Below are 22,705 nucleotides of genomic sequence, written 5' to 3'. Positions count from 1 at the left end.
CTGTTTTAGTTCATATTCATCCCTCTAAGTTTTTTTCCTTTTTTTTCTTTTCCTTTTTCTTTTTTCCCTTTTCCTTTTTGTTTTCCTTTTTCTTTTTCCTTCTCTTTCTCCGATTTTCTATCTATTTTCTATTTTCTATTATTTTCTATTTTTTCCTTTACTTTTTTTCCTATCCCTATTCACTTTTTTTTCCTTTTTCCTTTTCTGTTTCCTTTTTCTTTTCCTGAATCCTAAAAGCCTTCAAAGAAACAACCCTTCAAGCAATTCCACAAATAATTAAAAAAAATGTTTGGGGAGTCATGATACTGTCCTGTTTTTCCTTCTTTAAATCAGTTGATTCAAACAAAATAATTCAACTGACACCTTGGTATTTCAAAAGGTCATTTCTGCACCTACTAAATCTATGATGCCATCTTATTTGACTTTTATACAAGAAACTCTGTGTTTTAAATCCTGCTGTCTGTTGGGAGGATGTCTCTGTAAACAACTGAAAAATGTTTCTTTTATCCTTTTCCAAATTCCTCCTTCACTTTATTACTCCAAGGAGTTCTGTGAAAACAAAGCAAAGTAAAAACATAAGTCTCCTGATATGGCAAGATCAGCCACGTCTTACTGCTTTCTCTTTGTTCTCTGTCTGTCTACACTCATCTTTTGTTTCAGCTTCTATATTTAGACTGTGAGCTCTCCGAGACAGGGGCTGTCTTGTTTTGATCCGTGTTCTGTGCCAAGTGTTAAAGCAGTGCAAATAAATAACATTAATGATGTACTGCTCCAGTCTGTCAGGACACTGCAGTGCTGCACTCAGCTCATCTGGCTGGTGAGTCGGAAGACGTAGGTAGATGTAGTGACAGTGCCTGTCACTCTGTGTTGTTTCATCTTAGCAGCCAAAGAATCTATCAAGTTTCATATCAATTCACGAGTTTCCAGAACTTGTGTGCGGTTTAACAAAAAAATCTGTAATTCTTCTTAATGTGCTGTGGAGGTAAAAGCAGCTTGTAAGCAGCATTATAAAATGCCCAGAGGTGGTAATTTTCCCTTCAGCAATGTCAAGTTTTCAAAAACTTTTTTATTTGTTTGTTTGTTTATTTATTTTTTTTTTAGGAGGGAAGAAACGTACATTGGGAGAAACTTTGGGGCAGAAAAAAAATATTTGTAATGTATTTAAAAATATAGGTTTGTTCTTTCTCAAAGTAAATTTTACCTAATTTTGAAATACCCTTTCCTTTTAAAGTTCTGAAATGGTAGGAACACCTTTGAAAGAGAGGCAAAGAGATGCAGGTAGTACCTGCTAATTAATTCAATTTTACCAAAACTAATTTTAGAAAAATTATTCAGCTACTGGTATTTGCTTCTGTTTTGGAAGTTTAAACATAACTATGTGAGGAAGAGCTAATTCACCATTTTAAATTAAGAGTATTAATGTCAAAACCATCATTTTCAACTCAAACTTTTGTTTTAATTCTGTGTACTACATCACTGACTATTTCCATACTATGGTCTGTATGATATGTTCAAAAGAAAACCCTATATATATTAATGTATTTTTTGTTCTGTGATTTTAACTTAATGTATCACTATTTCTACTTAATTATTTATATGCTTTATAAATTCATTCTTAAGACATACAGAAACTGTTATACCATTTAGTTTGCTATGTTTCAGTTAATAACAATGTGCTTTACAGCCAGATGTTAGCATAACTATTTCCTTACCATTTTGGAAAATAAATGTTTTTTTTAAAAAATATATTCTCATATTTCCCCAGGTGTTCCCCAGTACATAAAAAATTATTTTAAGTTGCTAATAACTAGTATCTTTAGGGTCTTGCAGTCAATACCAAATTTTCTGTTGTGTTTAAAGAACTTCAGGATGCAAATTTACCTGAGAAAATTGCATGTCACCTCATCGACAAGAATGTTAGAAATAGTGATTAATAGTGATTGTTTTCCAATGCATTTTCTCCATTTTTATGCCTAATTATTCTATTATATACATTTAGTTTATTTTATAACAGCTCAGAGTTTTTTTCTCTATCTCTTTTTTTTTTTTTTTTGACTGGTTATTTTGAGGGGGTGGAGGTCTTGGGAGGAATAGAACAGAGAATTCAATATTTTAAACATTATGTATAGTTGCATCCTCTTTCTTCATTCATTAATAGTCCCACTTTCTTCTTAATACCCCCTAAAAATTCTTTCTTGTCCAAGGAAAGGACTATCATAAATTTATGGTAGAGATGTGGAAGTATTACAGATGAGACAACAGAAATGTCCTGTTCAGTGATTACAAGATTAGTTCTCAGACTCTCACACTATTATTTTTAATCTCTCTCTGTCTGAAAACTCAGCAAGAAATGGACATTTGTCAAATTTTGGCCCTGTTTCTTTGTGGAATATCTCTAAAATAAAACATCTTTATTCTTTGACAATAAAATTCTGAACCTTGTACATACAGCATTTTGAAAGGGTTGCTCAAAATAGTACAGTTTATGGAGCTAATACAAGTTTTGGTCCCTGTCTAATTTCAACAGTAGATATTCACAGGATGTCTAAAGAAAAATTGAAATCATATCCACTATTGAAATCATATCCACTATTCTGCAGTCCCACATTGTCAGTAAATTTATGGTCTGCTCAGTTAGCAAGGGACTTTAAACCAAAACTGATCCTGTAGAATTATGTAAGAGAGGAATTTTCAGGTTGAGACTTATCACTACATAAAAAATAACTTTTTGTACAGAATTTAAAATTATAATTGAAAACCAGTAAATTGCTTTTTAAAATATTATTTCCTGTCAGGGAAATGCTATACTCATTAAGCCTAGATTGAACTTGACCTTTGAGATGAAGAAGAGACTTCTCTTTCTTCAGAGACTCACAGAACACTTTACATTGGAGAACACCTTTAAGATCAAGTCCAATGGTTAACCCAGCACTGCCAAGTCCACCATGACCCCGGCTGCCACATCTACATGTCTTTTAAATATTTCCATGGACGGTGACTCCACCACTCCTCTGGGCATCCCGTTCGGGTGTTTGACAAACTTTCCAGTGAAGAAATTTTTCTGAATAGCAAATTTAAATCTTCCCTGTACCCATGAATATCAGATACCAGGTGAATGGTCAGAAAAGGAAGAAGGAGTTGAGTGGGAATACCTGTCTGAATGTTTTTTTCTAAAATATCTTGAACCATATGTTCATTCCAATCTTTGTGAGTCAGAGACCGCTTTTCTCTTATCTGCTTTAGCTAACTTACCTTGCAGACATTGCTTTTTTATAAGCTTGGATTTATTTTTGATTCCTCTTCTGTCTCAGTAGAGATACCACTTACCACCTTGGGTTTACAATGTCTCTTTGACAAATTGCCTGCAAGTTGGACAGTGAAGTGCTCAGCCTAAAATCACCTTGTGAATCTAGCACAAACAGGTTTGCCACTTTTCCTGAGGATGAATCCTGAGAGTGCCAGTGGATTGGAGACTCTTGCTTTACTGTCTGTTGTCTGTCAAATGCATTCTAGCAATAAGAGGCTCTGAGTGCTCTTGCAGTTCAGTAAGGGAGCACTCTGCAAACCTTTGAGGACTTTACCTTATTTGTGAGGTGTCATTGCTTGGCAATAGATGAGCCCTAAAAGGTCTTGTCATGTTCTTGGGATACCTATTGTTTGACATCCCTCCTGAAATCATTATGAAAAGTAGAAAAAATATTACAGTAAAACTGAAAGTGATTTTACTTACTGAAATGAAAACTTTTATGAAGTGGTTTACTAGGAAAAATAAGAAGTGAAATAACTAAGCATACTCTAATTAGTTTAATCTGATTTAAATTTAAGTCTATTTTCACATCTCAGTCAGAGTGAAGGCTCTGAAGCCTGGGTAATTCTTCAAGTGATTTTCACAGATCACACAGCTGTGACCCTGTCCTTTAGAAAGGCCAATCCTTAGGCTTTGCTTTCCTCAAATAGGATCATAACTTGTAGTAAACCTGCCAATCTTTTTCAACTAGAAGTAAATTCATCTCTATCCACTTCCTATAAATCCTACATCCTTACAACTGAGTCAGTCAGAGCATCACTTCTGTGCTATCAGAATCCTGCCTGACACTGGATTTATCTTCATTAGAAAAGGATTTCTTTGTCTATCTCCATGGGATCTGCTGGCTGGATGGGCTCAATTACATTTGGTGTCTAGTTGACTACAAGCAGATCCAGCCTTCAATGAGAGCAGAAAAATGGGGTTTGAGCCTGGATGTGGAAAGATCATTTACTATCTTAACTTAAATACATCCTTCTGAATGATTTAATCTTTGTTAATTGATGACTTAAGTTAATGGCATGTGGTGAGGGTACAATTATATAATGTTATAATGAATACAATGTACAATATATATGAGGAAAGTGTGATGAAAGCAAAAATGTAGAGTAACCCTAGATTTCAGCCCAGATACCCTTAGTTATTTAAAGGTAATTTATGTATGCCAAGATAATTTTCAATGCTTATTCAAGAAGACTAAGCTATTTCCAAAGGATTTCATTAAATCCTTTAGTAGATGTCAAGCTGAACAGAACAGACCTTCACTTGATGAGCCGTTTACTAAGTAAAGTTGGTCCTAAATATCTGAAGTTCAGTGAGAGGAAATGCTAAATCCTACACTACAACTGATTCCAGGCAACAGTACACATTTGGGATTCAAGTATGACTCTGTGAAATTGTGTTTTATTAAATTAACATATTAGTTAACTTGTTCACCATAAAATAGAGATGAGTTTATCAGTTCATTATTAATTATTAAGGAAGGGCAGGTACAAGAGCTGTTAAGCTTATTTAGGAATCACAACATGTTTCAAATCTATATATAAGTAGAGGGTAATATTCCAGAAGGTACCAAATGGGAAATAAATAATATCCAGAAGTTAGATTAGGGGTTTTAATTGTTATTATTTTATTTTATTATTTTAATTTTTTATAATACTCTGTGAAATAATGTAACTTGCAGGCCTTCTTTCAATGTTTTGTTTAAAACCATTGTCTAGGTACAACTAGTTGAGGGATAAAAGATTGCAAATCTTTCCCTGCATAAAAAAGAGGTTACCAAGTGTAAGAAAATATTCCTCCTTTTTCCTGCCTTTATAGCATTTTTAGTCACTGTAGTGTTTTCTCTATCCCTGAGACAAGGCAGGGCAAAGAGTCTGTGATTTAGTCTGTGAGGTAGATGTGATTCAGCTGAGCAAAGTCTGTCCTGAAAGAGAGTTGTGTCTAGGTAAAGTGCCATGAGAGAATGTTAAACAAACCTTAACCACTTCTCTAGCACTGATCTATCCAACAAGCTTCACAGTAAAAACAAAACAGATATTAGTATGGTTCAAAGAATTTACAATCTGGTATTTCACATGGTAAGAAAATGGTAGGAATAAAACCTATAAAAACAAAGAGAATATGTCTCTCAAACCCCATATCTGTGTGAACCCCATCACAGCTGAGCTCAAAGGATAGCAGACACATTGTCATAAATAAACTAAATTTCTTGTAGCCTGTAGGCATGACTGGCTGTAAGACAGAATTTCTACAAAGTACTGAGTTGTAGAGAAGTGCAACATTCCTGGATTTGTGTTTTTAGCTAATTTTCAAAACAATAATTCTTTCTGAGGAAGGGTCATTTCAGAGAACCCACTGCAGAATTTTATCCTCAGCTTGAGTCGTTCACTATCTGCTCTGTATTGCCCCTCAAAGCATTAGATAGAGCCTTTTCTTGAACCTCAAGGGATAACTAAAAGGCTTTGGGTGATCTGACTTAGGATTCAACACCTTTCAAACACCATTGTGGCATCAAATGCTTTTCATAAAAAAAAAAAAGGGAAAACCACATAGGCCTTGCTTAAAAAAATTAGAAAAAGATTGATAGGACAAATTCACTGATGAAAAGTCAACATATAAGCCAAGATAAAAGGATTAGATAGTAGTAAACATCTGTGTGGAAAACTGAGGGTTTGGTGATTAAAGGCCAGAGCATGCACACAGCAGGCACATACTGTAGGGGTTTAGAGGGTAAAAAAACTAATTAGTTGAATGGATTAAGAGGCCAAGGGCAAAAGCAAAATAGTAGTGCTGACTGCAAGAATAATGATTAGATCATGAATGTAGTTATGCTGTTGATTCTGTTACTTTTAAACCTGTGCATTTGAAACAGACTTGGCACCTGCAATATTGTGTTGTATGAAGTAAAAGAAAATATTTTAACTGATAAGGTGCTGAACCATGACCTCAGCCTTCTCTTATTCAGGGAACACAAAAGAAGAAAACAGATCTTCTCTAGATAAGCTTATTTTGTATTTCGTGTTTTCATTTATAAAATGTCCCAGAGAGATATGAGGTGTGAGAAAATACTTGGATATCTTTTATTTATGCAAGACTTGATACTAACTGAAGTTTTGAAATATCTGTTTAGTTCCTACTAAAGTATTCAACTATACTTCTAAGTGATAATACATGTGCACTTTTCCTGTTTCCCTGCTGCAGCAGGATGTGGTATGGGCATATGATAATTTATGAACGGTTGCAGCAATGCAGAAATTCTTAACACTAACAGTTGTACAAAAACAGTGCTCTGAGTATGGCTAAAAACACAGAGAAGGTATTCACAGGCACTCAGGAAAGCTATCAAATACCTTTACCCTTGTTATATCTACCTTAAATATATCTATCTTAAATATAATTGTATAGGAATTGCAAGATTTGAAAAAAAGAAAAAAATCTTTGACTTTATGATATGGAAGCCTTCTACTGCAACATACTTATAACTCTTCCCGGAATATTCTAAGCATTTACTAACACATTAGATTAGTTCATTGTCTTTATCCAGAAATAGTTATAAGCAACTGTCTTTTGAAGTACCTATAAAAATTGCAGATTAAATACAATTGTAGGCAGAAAGCAAATGTTGGGAGAAAGAAATAAATAATGAAAAATATGAGGGGTAACAATGAGTTATTTAAGAATGCTTTGGTGAATAGCAGAAATGCTACAGTCACTCTCCAGAAGGAAGGTCACACTGATTAGAAATGATGTAAAAGAGAGCAGTTGCATGCACAAAACAACATATATTATTAAATATTTCATATATGATAGGAGTAATAAAAAAATTATATGGAAATCCATGCTCTACAGGACTAAGTTATGTCTATTAGAAACAATAATAACATTAGGAGATACTTTCATGTAGATCCCAGCAGAATAAGGTATAATTAAAGAAAAAAAGTGTTCTTGATAGTGCATATAGAATTATCAGTAATTGTCTGGATGTTCCGTAAATATATTGGTTCTATTTGAAGAACAAACATGCATCTGAATAATGTCATATGGAGAGATGATAAAAGCAATTAAAAGGTTCTTGTATAGTTTATGACTTATAATTTAAAGGATATGGCTAAAGATCTCTCTGGGTTGTTCATGTTGATTTTTCAGTATGCACAGAAATGCTGAAAAGCTCCAGTGTTCCAAAAGAAGCAAATGCTTCACAATTGGTTTTAAAGAAGCTAAATTGGTGAACTTTTCTCTGTTACAATTTCTTCATCATAATGTTCCTTCACAGAGAAACAGTGATACATCTCATATGTATCAAAAGGTTGGAAAACCAATATAATTAATTGGAAAAACTTAGAGAAAAATCTTTGGAGAAGTATGCTTGGTAGACAAAGCAAGTACAATCCGTTTATTCTGTACAGATTTATCTAAGGCTTCTGACTTGATTCTGAAGAACATATTTATAAAGAAATTAGAATGATATAAGAACAGCCTATAGAAGTCCTGCAAAACAGAAACTAGCTAATCCTGAGCTTTTACTATAGGAGTTACTGTCTATCTGGCCATCTTTTTTTAGGATTCAGTTCCTGGCATGTGCTCTGTAGTGTTTTAGAGACTTGTAAAAATGCAATAAATCCTAGCAGCATTTACAGTGAATCTCATTGGTTTAATTAGTGAATCTTCTCTTTATTGCAATAAAATGGTATAATAAAATAGCACAGATATTTTTTTTATTTGGATTTTTATGACAGATTAAAAAAAAATCAGAATAAATGCAATTCTTACAGAAAAATATTTTTTTTGCATCACTTTATTAAAAGTTATGAGGAGTTAAATGCAGCTTAAACTAAGTAAAGATTAGACATGTACTCCCAGGTTTTGATTGAAATATGAAGACTATACATGTTTTTCAATCTGTTTGTAGAGTACCAATCAAATAATACCTTTAAAAAGTGTTGCTGTTGCAAGTCTTCAAATTATTTTACGAATATTTAGACAAATGAGTTATTTTCACATCAGCCAAGTTATTGTCTCTTTTGAGATAGGAGGGCAACAAGCTCAAAACAACCCAACCAAAAAGTTATATACACATGCTTTATTTTCTGAGATACATTTTATATATCTGAACCCACAATATTTTTGTAGTATAATGGAACTTCCTCATTCAGCTGTAAATGTTTTCTTGAGCTCTAATGAAGCAGTTAATCAAGTCTGTTCATTCATCTACAGAACATAAATTCCTTATATCATCACGTAGCTTTGTACACATAATTGCATGTATTCCACACTCACTGGAGAGTTACTGATATAAACAAACATATTATGGTAGGGTCTTTTTTTTTTTTTTTTTTTCCTGGGTTTTTTTGTTGGTTGTTTTTGTGTTGTTTTGTTTGTTTTGTTTTTAGTATGTTATTGGGTTTTTTTGTACTAAAGGCAATTCAAATTCAAATGCCAGGAAGTGAGTACTAAGTTGAGTTCATATATAGAAAAAGAGCACTTAAGTCTATCATTCTCCATATAAAAACTTGAAATCAACCTCTTCATTTATGTCACTACAATTGGATGTTTGAAAATCTACACATTATTTCATTTTTTTTACAAAAAATTTCACAAAATCAGTTAATGGCAATTTCAAGCTGAGAAGTTGGGACATGAGAAATGGAGAGTCAAGAATTTTTTTCCTGTGGATATAGTCCCTTCCTGAGTGTTGCTGCAATTTTAATGACTTCCACTTCCTGTAATATTTCCTTTGGTCAAAGATATTTTACACGTGAGAACACACAATGGGGGACACAGCCACTGCAGCTGACCCCAGCTGACCAAAGGAATATCCCAGACCATATGTCATCATGATCAGCATATTAATTTGGGGAAGAAGAGGGGATGTTCACAGTTCATTTGGAGGGATGTTGTGTCTACCCAAGTCACCATTATGCATGATGCCCTGCTCTGGTGGGGATGGCTCAACACCTGCCTGACCATGGGAAGCAGTGAATGAATTCCTGATTTTTCTTTGCTTGTTCATGTGTCTTTTGCTTTACTTATTAGGCTGTCTGATCTAAGTCTATGATTTTTCTTACCTTTAGTCCTCTGATCCTGTTCCTACACCACGGCGAGGAGGAGTGGGAGGAGCGGTATGGAATTAGCTGGGGTTAAACCATGACAAAATATACATAACTAAAGTTAGGATTTCTGCTGTAAAGGTGGTACACTCAAATGCACAGATGAGCAAACCTAGAAGTACTTTGGAAGGTAATGACAAAGGGTACATAGTGCTATTGTTTGTAGTGGCTGCTGCAAGTGGGCAAAGGGTTTTTGGATGCTGGATGACACTGCTTGGTATAAAGCCATAGAATCCTTTAGGCTGGGAAAAAAGTTTAAGATCATCAACTCCAATTGTTATCCTAACACTATCAACTCCATCCTTAAATAAAATCCCTAAATGCCACATTAATACTTTTTTAAAATACCTCCTGGCATGGTGACACAACCACTTCCCTGGGCAACCGCTTCAAAATGCTTCAAAGCCCTCTCAAAGAAGAAATTTTTAATAGCCAATTTAAAAGTTTAATTTAACAGACTTAACAGAAGATGACTTCTAGAAAAGAAAATCTCTACAAATATATAATCTCTTTATTACAGTGTGAGCCTAAATGTGTAGCATGCTTTGTAATTCTTATTCTATTACTAGTGAGCTCTTCATCTAATATGAAACAGAGCAGATAATTTTGAGATAGAACTGTTTCTATCACACTTTCTCTCTTGAGGTGGAGAAAGCTCCAGATTTATCTGTACTCAATACTGACATTCCTGGTGACAGAATGCTCACACAGGAATAGTGGAAAAAAGCTGATCAAAAATTGGCTCATTTATTGCAATTTTAATCTTCTGAAAGATGTAACATGTTAATGCTTTAAAAACCCTTGTGTATATATCTGGTTGACCACCTGAACAACAGACAGTATTACCTAAGAACCCTTCTTGTTCTTAAACTGAGTTAGTAGTGTAAAATTTGTCTGCATATTCTTTTCTTGGAACTTCACCAAATGTTACTACAAAGCATTATGACACTGGTATAAATTAGTCACAGGATGCACAGACTGTGCTCTAACAGTGTCTGTCACCTCATGGCAAGCAGCACAAAGAAGAAAAGGTAGTAGAGTCTCTGTCCATGGATGAAAACAGGCCTCTCCCCTCATCTTCCCATCTGGTAAAACAAATAGCTTGTCTGGTTCTGAGGGGAAAATGGGAAAGGACTCATAAATGGGAGAAACTGACCTTGAGAGTATGATAGAGGTCCTGACACTAAAGTACGTGATAGCAAGAAAAATCTATACTTTGAAAGGCTCTTGAAAAGTATTCATTTTTTACATTAGACGAAAATACTTCTACTGCTACCAGTAGTTTACCAAACAGATCTCTCATGATCTTTCTCTTTTGCGTTGAAGGAATATCTAATGAAAATCACAAAAAGGGAAGCTGATATTTTTCTCTTAGTTACATTTGCAGAGAAAATCAGAGACGCTACAGAGACTACAATGCCTTGACATAAGATATTGCCATTACTATTGTCTGAAAGTAACAGCCACTGCAGAGTTAATAACTTGATTACAATTTAGAAATGCCACCAGAGTAAAGCCAGTATGTCTCTATTTATTCTGGAGCCACAACCAACTCCAGTATTAGCCATGTGCCATTTATTCTTTTTTTGACCTTGCCCCAGGAAAGAGGTAGTTTGCCACCAGCCTTTTGGGGATATTGCAAGTAGGAAATGGGTAGTGGGCACTGAGTAAAGCTTGCTTTGTGTTTATTTCTTACTATCTAAGCACTTACTGAATCTTCCCAAAGCTAAAGGATAGCTGGAAGTTTTCCAAAATTATTCTCAGCTTCTCTTGGTCACAGTGTCAGAGAGTTCAAACGAGTTGAGTAATTTTTAAGTCCTAGCTTATTTCTAACAGACAAAAAAAAAAAAAAAACAAAAAAAAAACAAAAACAAACAAACAAAAAAAAAATCGGGGCTTGTTTCTGTGAACTGCAGGAGAATTGCCATCATTTATACCTAATTTTCTTGAGTATCACAGTGTTACTCTCAGTAGAAGGGTCCACTCTCCTAAGCCACAGAAATAACTTTCTCTTCAATTTCAGCCAGTGTGTGACTATGCTTGGAGTTTTTGACCCCTGTAATTCTTCGTCTCTTTTTGAGAATTCAATCTCTGATTAATGTCTGCATTCTCTGCAAATCATTCTGAATAATTTCCTTAGTGATCTGTCTCCTGAAGAGGAATTAGGCGCTGAGGATTAAACATGAATGGGTCTCTGTCTTTAATTACACTGTGTCAGGTTCCGATGTCTAAATGAAAAAATTATACCATTTAAAGTCCAATGTTGGTTTTTTTTCCCCCAAAACTTTTATCATTATTTTGGCTCCTTTCTTTTGTGGAACTCAGAGATACAATCAACTCATTGCAGGCACCTACTTATATTACTACTTGATAAAAAAAAAAACTCAACAAAAAACAGCAACAAACTTCCCCAAACTAGAAATTGATAGAGAGATCCTGAAAGTTTTTGTGGTGTATTTTCAGTCTTGTGTGCACATGCATAACTGTATCAGGCCTAGGGAGTGTAACATATAAAGGGCCACAGTACTGAAGAATCTTTACTCAAGAAAATTGTTTGTATTGACTCCTTTGTTAGTTGATCGCTATTCTAAAAGGACAAGATTTTCAAGTGTAAATCGGCATAATTTTCAATTTGGCTGAAGAAATCCTATAATAATTTGCAGGAATGAGTATTTGGTTTTGCTGTTGCTGTTAGTAACAGTCTTTGCATAAACAAGGAAGATAACAGATTCCAAAAGGTAGTAAGTGCAACAGACCGGTAATATATTCAATCCAGATCTTGCAAATTGAGACAGGGAAAGAAACTGATGAGTCCAGCTTCTATTTATCACTAAAGGTGGTCTTCATATCACCTAATAATAATAATAATGATATAGATGTCTAACCTTTTCTGTCTAGAAGCTGTCAAGTCTGAGCTAGTCACCAAAGTTCCCTGTGTAGCAAGTGGAAAGGAGTGGCTTCATCCACAAGGTGATCTCTGTCAGCCTAAGATAAATGTTTAAGGTAGAAAGATGGAATAAAGTAAGGTGGAAGAGAAGTGAGATGTATCATTCTCTGGACAAATGTGTCTTCCTTTTCCTAAAGCATTAAAGGTCATGGAGACAATCTGGCTAGACTTGACCCACAGGCAGATAATATTAGATGAGAGAAATCCTACCTCGCACTGTGGCACTTGAGAAAATCATATTACTTTCCTATGACTATTTGCACATCCATAAAACGGGGCATATAATATATCCCTATATCAAAAATATCCTGCAAAATTTGATTCATGGTAAGTCTTTGTGACCCTTGAGTAAAATGAAGCATAGGGACAGTACAGCATATTTCTCTAAGGGCAAAAAGTGCAAATTCATTAAATTTATATTATCACCTTTTTGTAAATACCTAGGTTTTGCATGCAGCATCCCACCTTGAGCCTTGTCAACAGGTCTCAAAAAGCTGAAAATATAAAGAGAGAATGTGCACAGTTAAATGAGTTTGGTGATTGTCAAGCTATTTCTATGAGGCTGTAATAGGCTTGGTATCTAGGTCATGCTTTGCTCAGAAAAGAATGTAAAAGAGCTTTAAATGCACTTTTCATCTCAGCAGAATGACCCCACATGAATTCAAAATTGAGCCAGAGAAAGCTGTTAATCAGAGATTAAGCTCTAACAAATAAGTTTTCTGCCAATAATGTCTGTGGTCATCTACTGTGATGTGTTCAATAGGATCATGTTTAGAATTAAAACCCAGTCTTTTCCTGTTCTACCTCTTTTAGGAGAATGCTGACACATCACAGTTCGGAATTGTTCAAGGCATTAGGAAAAAAATGGGCAAATTCAGAACTTCACGCATCACATCTTGTTCTCTACTCGTAAAGTACTAATGTTGAGTGGGTTTATGGAAGGGGTTAAAGTGAGAAATGGTCCACAGGAAAAAGTGGTGAAATAAAGAAAAAATTTGGGTTCCTGACTGAAGTCTCACTTGTCTAAATCTTTACCTGTTTGCTTCAAAAGGAAAAGAAAAAGGTTTCAGTTTTTCCCATCTGTTATTACATTATATCATCACTACTGTGGACACAGAGAATGTACTATTCAAAACTCAAGAAGTGATGTTCTTTACTCAGTAGAAGGTAGGTGAGATAAAGACAAGCTGTGGCTAGCCTATGGTGCTGACCCAGCAAAGCTTGGAACAGTTGCAGCAGTGAAATCTCTTGGTAATTCTTCCTTTCTGGGTCATGTAAAAGAGGTAACGTTTGTTGAATGCACAGAGAATCTGCAGAAGGATGGATTCAGAAGGCATGTTGATTTTTAACTTACTGGGTTATTCAAAGAGGCAGCCAGGTCCAGCAGGCCAGAAGGACCAATTCACACTCACACACCTGGAAAGACACCAGTGCACTCAACTATTAATCAGGCAGGAAGAATTTGTCTTTGTTATCCCATGGAAAGGTCTGATCCTTGATGTTTTGAAGCTGCCATCCTAGAGAATCTGTAGACACCTAACTACCTACTGCTCAACCCCTTTGCCTTATAGGGAAATCAAGGTGTTAACTGTTAGAATCTCAACTATTACATTTCTGTCTGTAGTTTTGCTTTTCTTATAGTGCATGCATGTAGCTCATGTGCTCTTGTCACACCTTGTCACAATTTCCCTGGTAAAACTGAGTCAAGATCACACAGCTGCATGAAACCAGTGTTTGATCAAGGATAGCTGAACCTCTGGATTGAGAATTACACTTTGACTGATCCTAATTAAAACTGAAATGACTGACTCTTACATATTTTTTACAACAATCATGTATCTTAAAAGAAAATGTATGTTACATATAGCACCATATCTGACTCATCATGCTTGAGAATAAATTCATTTCTTCCTGTGTTTCTTTCTAATTATTGCCTTGAGCTACTGAAAAGGGTTCTTAATGATGCATGAGTAGCACCCACATTACTCATTTACCAACCTGATGAGAAATTTCATGGGATACAGGAGACTAAACTGAATCCCTGAAAAGAAAGGCAATCAATATCATACAATTTGAATATTATTCATGTATGTGTACTGCAAATTTGGTCTGAAAGAAGGTAGATATTCTGGAATAGTCTTCCAGTAAGAAGGCAGTTTTTTTATAGCATGGATCAATATGTGGTGTGCCTGTTTGTATGAGCTTACGTCTGCATAGGTGTCCAAGGAAAATTCTTTCCAGTCCTACACTACAACTAAAAAAAGGAACAAAATGAACAAAGTAATAACCCACTGAGGAATGCATACAAACATACATGGAAATGAGTAATAAAGTTCCCCATGTATATTGACCACAACACATCTTTTACTGGTTTTTGGAAGATTCTATTTAAAAGAGCATACTGATTTGGGACAGTATTTAAAGATTTTATTTTAAGCATGTGCTTAAGGTGAACTAGCAGCTCAGTGCTGAAGGCTACACCATGTGTTTCAGTTAATATTATTGGGTTTCTTAACACTTCCATAGGTTTTTTTTCTTTATATAGGCATGTAGGCATGAGAACATATTACAAAAGAATTTTCTGTTTAATTTCAGTGCTTTGGAAAATTTGGGCACCAATTTTTACTTACTAAGTCAGTCATTATTATTTTATAGCTAAATTTGCAATTTTTCTTTAATGCTTCCAGAATATCTTTTTAGTAGTCACCTGAATGACAAGAGATCTGTTCTGATTATGCTTGAGGGATTCTTCAAGTTACTATAATATCAGATATGAGACATGCAGATGTTCAGTCTTAACCTGTGTCATCTGTGTCACAGTTGAAATGGTGCCTGTTCTGACACCATTGCAATAAGACTCCTCAAACATTTTATTATTTGTTTCTACTGACTGAAATGATGTTTACTTCATGCAACATGATTCTCAGCATTTATGAGGCGATCAGATATTGCATATAACCTTGACAAATAAAAGGTTCCTCGAAGAATAAATGTGATGCCCTTATGCATGAGCAGTGGTCTGGTATAATTCTGGTTTCTAGACAATGGTGTCTTGTAGCCTTCTAGCTTCCATCAGTCTGCTTACCTTCATCTCTGCCTTTCTGGGGCCAGCAGCAGCTGACTTCTGCTGACTCCTGCTGACTCCTGCTGTGGCATCAACAAGACCCTTTTTGGCACACTGAACAAGGTCTGGGATATCCTTGGCTCCTTGTCCATGGACCATGTTCCTGAGAGGAGAGTATTTCACTGGTTGTTCATTATGTTAAGATGGGTTTTTAATGCAAACCTTCAATTTTCCTCTGCAAGATTGCTCTACTGATGTAATTTTAGTGCCCAGAGGCCTCTAATCTTGTAGAGTTGAGAAGCAGGTATTTTTTGCTTCCCAGCAGCATAATTTACTCTCATAATGTAGCACTTTTTGTCTGCTAATACTGAATCACTCCATTCTGTCTACCATTTTTTTCATCATATTGAATCACAAAGGGTAAACTGCAGTTCAGAGTTGCAGGTAAAATTGCAAACAAATTAAAATTCCTTTTTAAGTTTCTTGAAAAATTATCTTGATGGATCCAAAAGTAAAAGAGATAATACATTATGATTCCTAATTATAGAAAATTTGTATGATATGATAACTTTTTTTTTTTGAGAATCTGCCTAAGCTTAGGTCATTCCTTTGTTATCATTTATTTTTCATCTCCTATTTGCTGTTTTCCATGAATGATAGTGTGAGCAGAAAAAGAGTAGGCATATTAAATAACACTTAGGCTATTTCCTAGTTTATAGCTTCCTCTCCCAGAAAGCCTTAATCTCTGATACCAAAGTTTGTACACAGAATCACATTCACTTGAAATCTAAACAGGTTGAATAAGGTACCCACAGTAAAATAACATAAATATCCCTTTTAATCTTCCAAAAATTAAAATTGATCATCCTCTGACATTGTCATTCAGGTTTTGGAGCAAATTTCCTTTATTTACTCAGAGCACTTATAGAGAAGGAAGGGGTGGATAAAAAGAATTTGTCTCATCTTACACCACAATACAATTCAGTGGCTCAACTCATGCAGATTTGTCAGTGAGGACATTAAACATTAGCCCTCTAATAGCAGAAGAAATTCTTGTGACATTAGAGCATTAAATGATATATTGTTATACACCACTCTGGCCACTGGTTAATATTAATCATCAGCATTTGAAATGGTGTTTCAGAGCACTGTTTGATCCAACCTACCTGGAAATAAATGGAAAATGGCAAATAGTTGACTAAAGATTCCAAGATGGTGAATGAAGACCCTGAGGAAACTTTGTCATAAAGTTTCAGAGCTGGAATTTCTTCTTACTGGTTTTCACTGCATTTTTTTTCACAAGGAAAATCTGATTGAAGAGAGAGCTGCAAAATCTTTTGATGAGAAAAGAAAATGCTTTCCAGTGAGAAATCAATATGCATAACTTATCAAAAGTAGATTGAGCAGTGACTTAATTAAGGTGTGTAAAGATCGTCAGTGGAGGAAAATAGCAGATACTAATTGGCTCTTCAATCTTTTGGAAAAAAGATATTGCAAAACTGAAAACCATTGGAAGTTAAATCTAGAACAATTCAAATGAGAAATACAAGACAGATTTTTAACTATGGCATAATCAAGCATTTGCAGGGATATATAGGACAAAAAACAGCAGGTGATGGATTTCTTTGTTTCTTTCAAACAAAACTACATACCTGTCTAGTAAACATGCTTTAGATAAACTAATATAAATAAACCTGAAACAATGGAACAGTAAATTATATGGTCTGTGGAAAATTTAGGTGATGAAAGCAAGTGATAGATTTGCTTCTGGTTTTAACAGATGGCAAGGGCTGGCCAATTTCTATGTATTTACACTTCCTTATAAAAAGCTGGGGCTCAGATCAATATAGCTACATTTGCACATTCATAGCTGATTTCAATAAAGTCTTTCAGTCTGCATTGGAGTCTGTCTTCCCCCATTTTCTAGCACCCATAATACCTAGTTTGGTTGGCTTATCAATCAGAGTGAACAACCAAGAAGAGAAAAAAGTGTTCTCCAGTCTAGTTCATGCTTGCTGTAGTCCATGGGTTGGTTATGCCTTTCCCAGACTGCAGCACACAGGTTTCCCCAGTGTGCTTTGTTCCCAGGAGGCTTTTGTGAAGGGCAGAGTCTCTTCAGGTATTAGTCTTAATCTAGGACTGCAAATGACTCTAGAGATTTGAATTTCTCCAGCAAAGTGAAGTGTGCCATAAGACAAAAATCCACGATCATGTATTTGTTTCTCTCCCTGCTTTGTTTTGCCTGTTTATATTTGTTTCAGTACATATTTCTCAGTCTTTGTTTCAAAAGTGAGATTCTTCTACAAACCCCTGCATTTCTCTATACATGACCACTTTGACAGTACCATTTACACATAAGGGCTAGGGCTTAGCAGGCTAGAGAGGATTATAGTTCAAAGAGAGATTGAAGATTATAAATGCAGGTCAAATAACACAGATAAAGTGTTAAACTGGGAACGCTGAGATCAGATGACAGGAAAAGATTACTCCTTCAACTGGATGTTCTAGATATCTATCTACTTTAAATTTTCAGTGACATTTCCAAAATATGTAAGTAAGACAAGGATTTTCCCTCAAGTGGAGTTTTGTGTATATTCACTGCATTCAGAGAATTCATCCTTGTAGTCTGTCACTATGAAAATAATAAAGTTTGGTGTATTTCAGACTGTGTTTCAGGAGGCACTGGAAACATTTTAAATTAATAATTTACAGCTTTAAGTCCATGGTGTATTACTCTTTTCTTGTTTCTAATCTTTTTTACCTTGAGATCAACAGGACTGTTTTTATCAACTACAGTGGGAATTGGGAACATTAGACCTTTCTCCATTTCTGTTTCTCAAATGTATTCCAGGTGATTGCTAACAGGTAAGTCAGGGAATACCACTTGATGTTAAATCTGAAAAGTGTCCCTTTTCAATGCAACATCCCCTGGACATTCCTGAACTTTAAAAGTGATAATTATTTATTGTACTATGTATCTCACAGACCCACTCAGATTGCAAGTAGGTTGAGGTCATCTACATCTATCACTGTGTCCCAAAGCAAGATCTGCAGTGTCTATCATTCCTTGCAGATGTGCTTCTAAAGTGATCATAGAGATCTCCAGTGATATGGACTGCATAGCTGCTAGTGGCAGTCTGGTGTTGTACTTTACTGTCCTCAATTTTATAAAGTTTCTTCATCAATCTATCCAATCTTCCTCATTGCAGTTTAAACCCATTAATTTTTCTCCAGTCCTCTCTGGAGATGGAGAACAAATTGTTCCTGCCCCTCTGCAGTAGCCTCTTTAATAGGTGAAAGCTGGGCCATACCTGAGTCAATGTTCTTTATTATCAGCTAAATAAGTCCAATTATTTTACTTTCCATATTTCTGATTCTCATTGCTCTTTTTTCTCCCATCCCCCTCCCCCAGCTTTAAGCACAAATACAAACAAACTAATGCTACAATCCCATTACACAATGCAAAATATATTGCTACTCAAGTTATCCACCTTGTTAATATTTTCCTTGGCCTGTCTGTTTTCTCATTATTATTTTCTGTGTATTAATTTCTTTGTTGATATTGATTGTCTGCAAATTCTTTTTATTTAAATGAATATTTGTCTCACAAAATATTTTGGAATATAATTATTAGATGGACAAGTGTTCTGAATTGACTTTGAATGATAGATTTCCTTTATTAAGTTACCTTGACAATATAGTTTTTTAGTTTTATTTCCTTGCTGAACACCTTGCTATTTAAAATTAAGCAGCAGATTTCCCTTTTCTTTGTTTTAGAGATCATAATAGTTCACTTTAGCTAAGTCTCACCTTGAGTGCAAGCTTAGTTTTCTTCTGGAGAGTATTGATCGGTGTTACACAGCCCTTAAAACAATCAGTATTTTAAACCTTTCATTTTAAAGGTGTCTCTTCTTTCATACATTTACATTTAAGTTGTAAGCAGAAGCCTTTTAAGATTTGGCCTGGAGGTTTTGAGTAACTCCTCTGAGGTTGGAAAGATAGATCTGGACATTTATAATGTTTAGCACCTCATGGATAGACAAAATCCATAGGCAGAATAAGTGGAATAAATTCCATTGATTCAGTGAAAAAAATACCAATTTTAGCTATTTGGGTTGCAGGGCAGCAATCCACAGATTTATATGGGATCAAGGCTTAAGCCATATTATTGAGAGATAAGGTTTTGCATTCAGTTCTATGGGAAAATTAGAAGTGGATTGTGGGAAAACAGGATGGAGACTCCATGTGGGCCATAAATAACAACCGTGTTTTTTTGCACAGACCATTCAAGTGAAAAGTGGAGGGGACTATGCTCTAGCAAGGAAGGTGTTCTAAGAATACATCCAAAGAGTGTGAACACCTTGCGGGGAGATTGTTCATGGTGAGGCATTGATCAGAAGCATTCCAGTCAGAAAATAGACCAAACTAACCTTCTTTTCCTTCTCTGCTGTTTTCTAAAAGTTAAAAAGGAATCTCTGGAAAGCTATTACTTTTTGCTCATTTGTGAGAGCAATCTAGCCTTTCAGCTTATCAGCCAGGGTATGAACACAGGACAACTAAATATTAAACTTGTGTGATGCAAACCCTTTTGTGATGCAATACCTCTTAGTGTTGTCATGCTTGTTTTCCAATCATCCTTTCAACAGCACTCAAGCTCTCCCACGGAGAAAGACATTGCTCTCAATTTACTCTGCTTTGCTAAACAATAAACAAGACCTTATTATGGTTACCACTTTCCTCAGATTTGACAGGAATGTCTCAATACACAAAGGTCCAGTGAAACAAGTAAAGACTTAGATGCATGGTGAATGCCCATCCTATAATGCATGAATAGTCAAACTCTGTGATTCCTGCTGGTTGTATGTAGCTCTGAATAAAACATTTGTGGAATGAGTTCATAACTGTATTTGTTGCAAATTTTGAGATAAAGTAAATGAAAAGGTTGTGGCAATGAATTATTTAGATTGTTATCATATTACTAGTATATGTTTTTAATCTGAAAAAAAAAAACAGAAATCACTCTGAATGTTAGCATTCCTAGCACTTTTTTTCTGGCACTATGTGGTTTCTGCTCCAGCACCTTGATTTTAAATTTCCATTACAAGCATGAGTCAGGCTTCCATGGCACTTTCTTTGGCATTTACTGAAATAAGATTTTTGTTCACCCATAGTTGGAAATAACTAGGAAGACTGTGAATCATTACCAATGCCCTTCTACTTTCCTTCTCTTAGATGACGATTTCACAAAAATTAAAATAAATTCCTTAAAATCTACAAAATGTGTTATGGAAAAAATAATTTAAAAATCAATCAAGAGTCTTGAATGGCAAAGATTTATTTATGATAACTTAATATGTCGTTATAACCATAGATGTGATGAATGGGAATCATTAAGTTTTCTTTGCAGGAGGGTTAATTTTAAATTAGAGTCACTTACAGGGATGGCTTCTGTGAGAAGCTGCCATAAGCTTTGTCCATGTCTGACAGGACCAATGACAGTTGTGTCCAAGATAGAGCAACCACTGGTCAAGCCCAAGCCCATCAGACATGATGGTAATGCCTCTGACATAACATGTTTAAGAAGAGGAATAAAAAAAGCTGACCTACAGCAAACAGGGAGAGGGATGAGGATATGTGAGAGGAACATCCCTGCAGACCTAAGAGAAGAGGGGGCCGGAGGTCTCCAGGCACCAGAGCTGAGATCCCCCTGCAGCCCATGGTGCAGACCATGGTGAGGCAGCTGTGCCCCTGCAGCCCATGGAGGTCCATGGGGATGCAGAGACCAGTATGTGGCCCCTGGATAAACCCATGCTGGAGCTGTAGCTTCCTGAAGGAGGCTGTAACTCTACAGGATGCTCGTGCTGGAGCAGGCTCCTGGCAGGACCTGTGGCCACAGAAGCCCATGCTGGAGCAATTTTGCTGTCAGGATTTCTGACCCCACAAAAGGGATCCTGTGCTGGGGACGTTCAGTTAGATATTATATTTTAGGGTGTTTTCGGTTTGATATTTTAGTAAAAGATCTTCACCAAGAGGGTGGGTACTGGAACAGCTGCCCAGGGAAGTGGTCACAGCGCCAGCCTGAAACAATTCAAGAACACTCTCTGGCACATGGTGTGACTCTTGGGGTGTTCTGTGCAGAACCAGGAGCTGGACTCAATGATCCTGATGGGTTTCTTCCACCTCAGATATTCTGTGATTCTATGACTGTACCCTGTGACTGGAACACAAATTGGAGCAGTTTGTGAAGAACTGCAGCTCATGGGAAGGACTCTCATTGAAGGACCGTATGGAGCACGTCTCCTGCGGGAAGGACCCTAACTGGAGCAGGGGAAGAGTATGAGGAGTCCTTCCTCAGGAGGGAGGCAGTGTCAGAGACACCATGTGATGAACAGTCTACAGACAACATTCCCTTCTTCCCTGTGCTACTGCACAGGAGGACGTAGAGAAATAAGAAGTTGAGACCTGGAAGATTGGAGGGGTGATGGAAGGGTGTTTTAAGAATTAGTTTTAATTTCTCATTACACTACTCTGTTTTGATTTGCAATAAATTAAGTTAATTTCCCAAACTCGTGTCTGTTTTTTTTCATTACAGTAATTGCAGAGTGGTCTCTTGCTGTCCTTATTTCAACCCATAAGCCATTCGTTTTCCCTTCCAAGCCCAGCTGAGAAGGGAAATCATAGAGCTGCCATGGCAGGCACCTGGCATCCAGCCAGGAACAGCCCACGACAGAGTATTATACCTTACAGCAGTTTATCACTGGCCTGCTCTCTTCACTAGAAGCTTTTCCCTGTCTGCATAAGAAACAGAAGATATTTGCTCTGCAAAGAGTTCTGCAGCACATTATTTCTGCATCCATTATTTGTGAACTTTGGTCATTCCTCTTGTACATTTCACTTAGCCACCTGTTAAATCTGGCCATCTGTCAAGGAGTTATCCTTAATCTTTATCAGCTTCTTTTACTGTTGTCTGTCTTATCCAGCATCTTCTTGTGTCATGCACAGAAGTTCCTTACTACTCTGTATGTAGTACACAGTACTGCATACTGTGTACTACATTCTGTCCAGCTAGGTTAATCTTGGTCCTAGTTAGCAACATATTAATCTGTCTGCAGTCCTAAAATCTTGAAGAAAAATTTAAAGATTAAAAAATTATGTTAGAAATTGATATGTACAAACTACATTTGCATGTTTTTATATACTATTATATACATTATTGATTAGAGAGCAGTAATGAAAATTTATTGCATAGTGAAATGTTACCCTACTATGCCAGGACTGCT

The sequence above is a fragment of the Passer domesticus genome, chromosome 2 (assembly GCF_036417665.1).
Source record: "Passer domesticus isolate bPasDom1 chromosome 2, bPasDom1.hap1, whole genome shotgun sequence".
NCBI lineage: Eukaryota > Metazoa > Chordata > Aves > Passeriformes > Passeridae > Passer > Passer domesticus.
The sequence above is the reverse complement of the archived record's forward strand: the minus strand, read 5'-3'. Positions refer to the sequence as shown.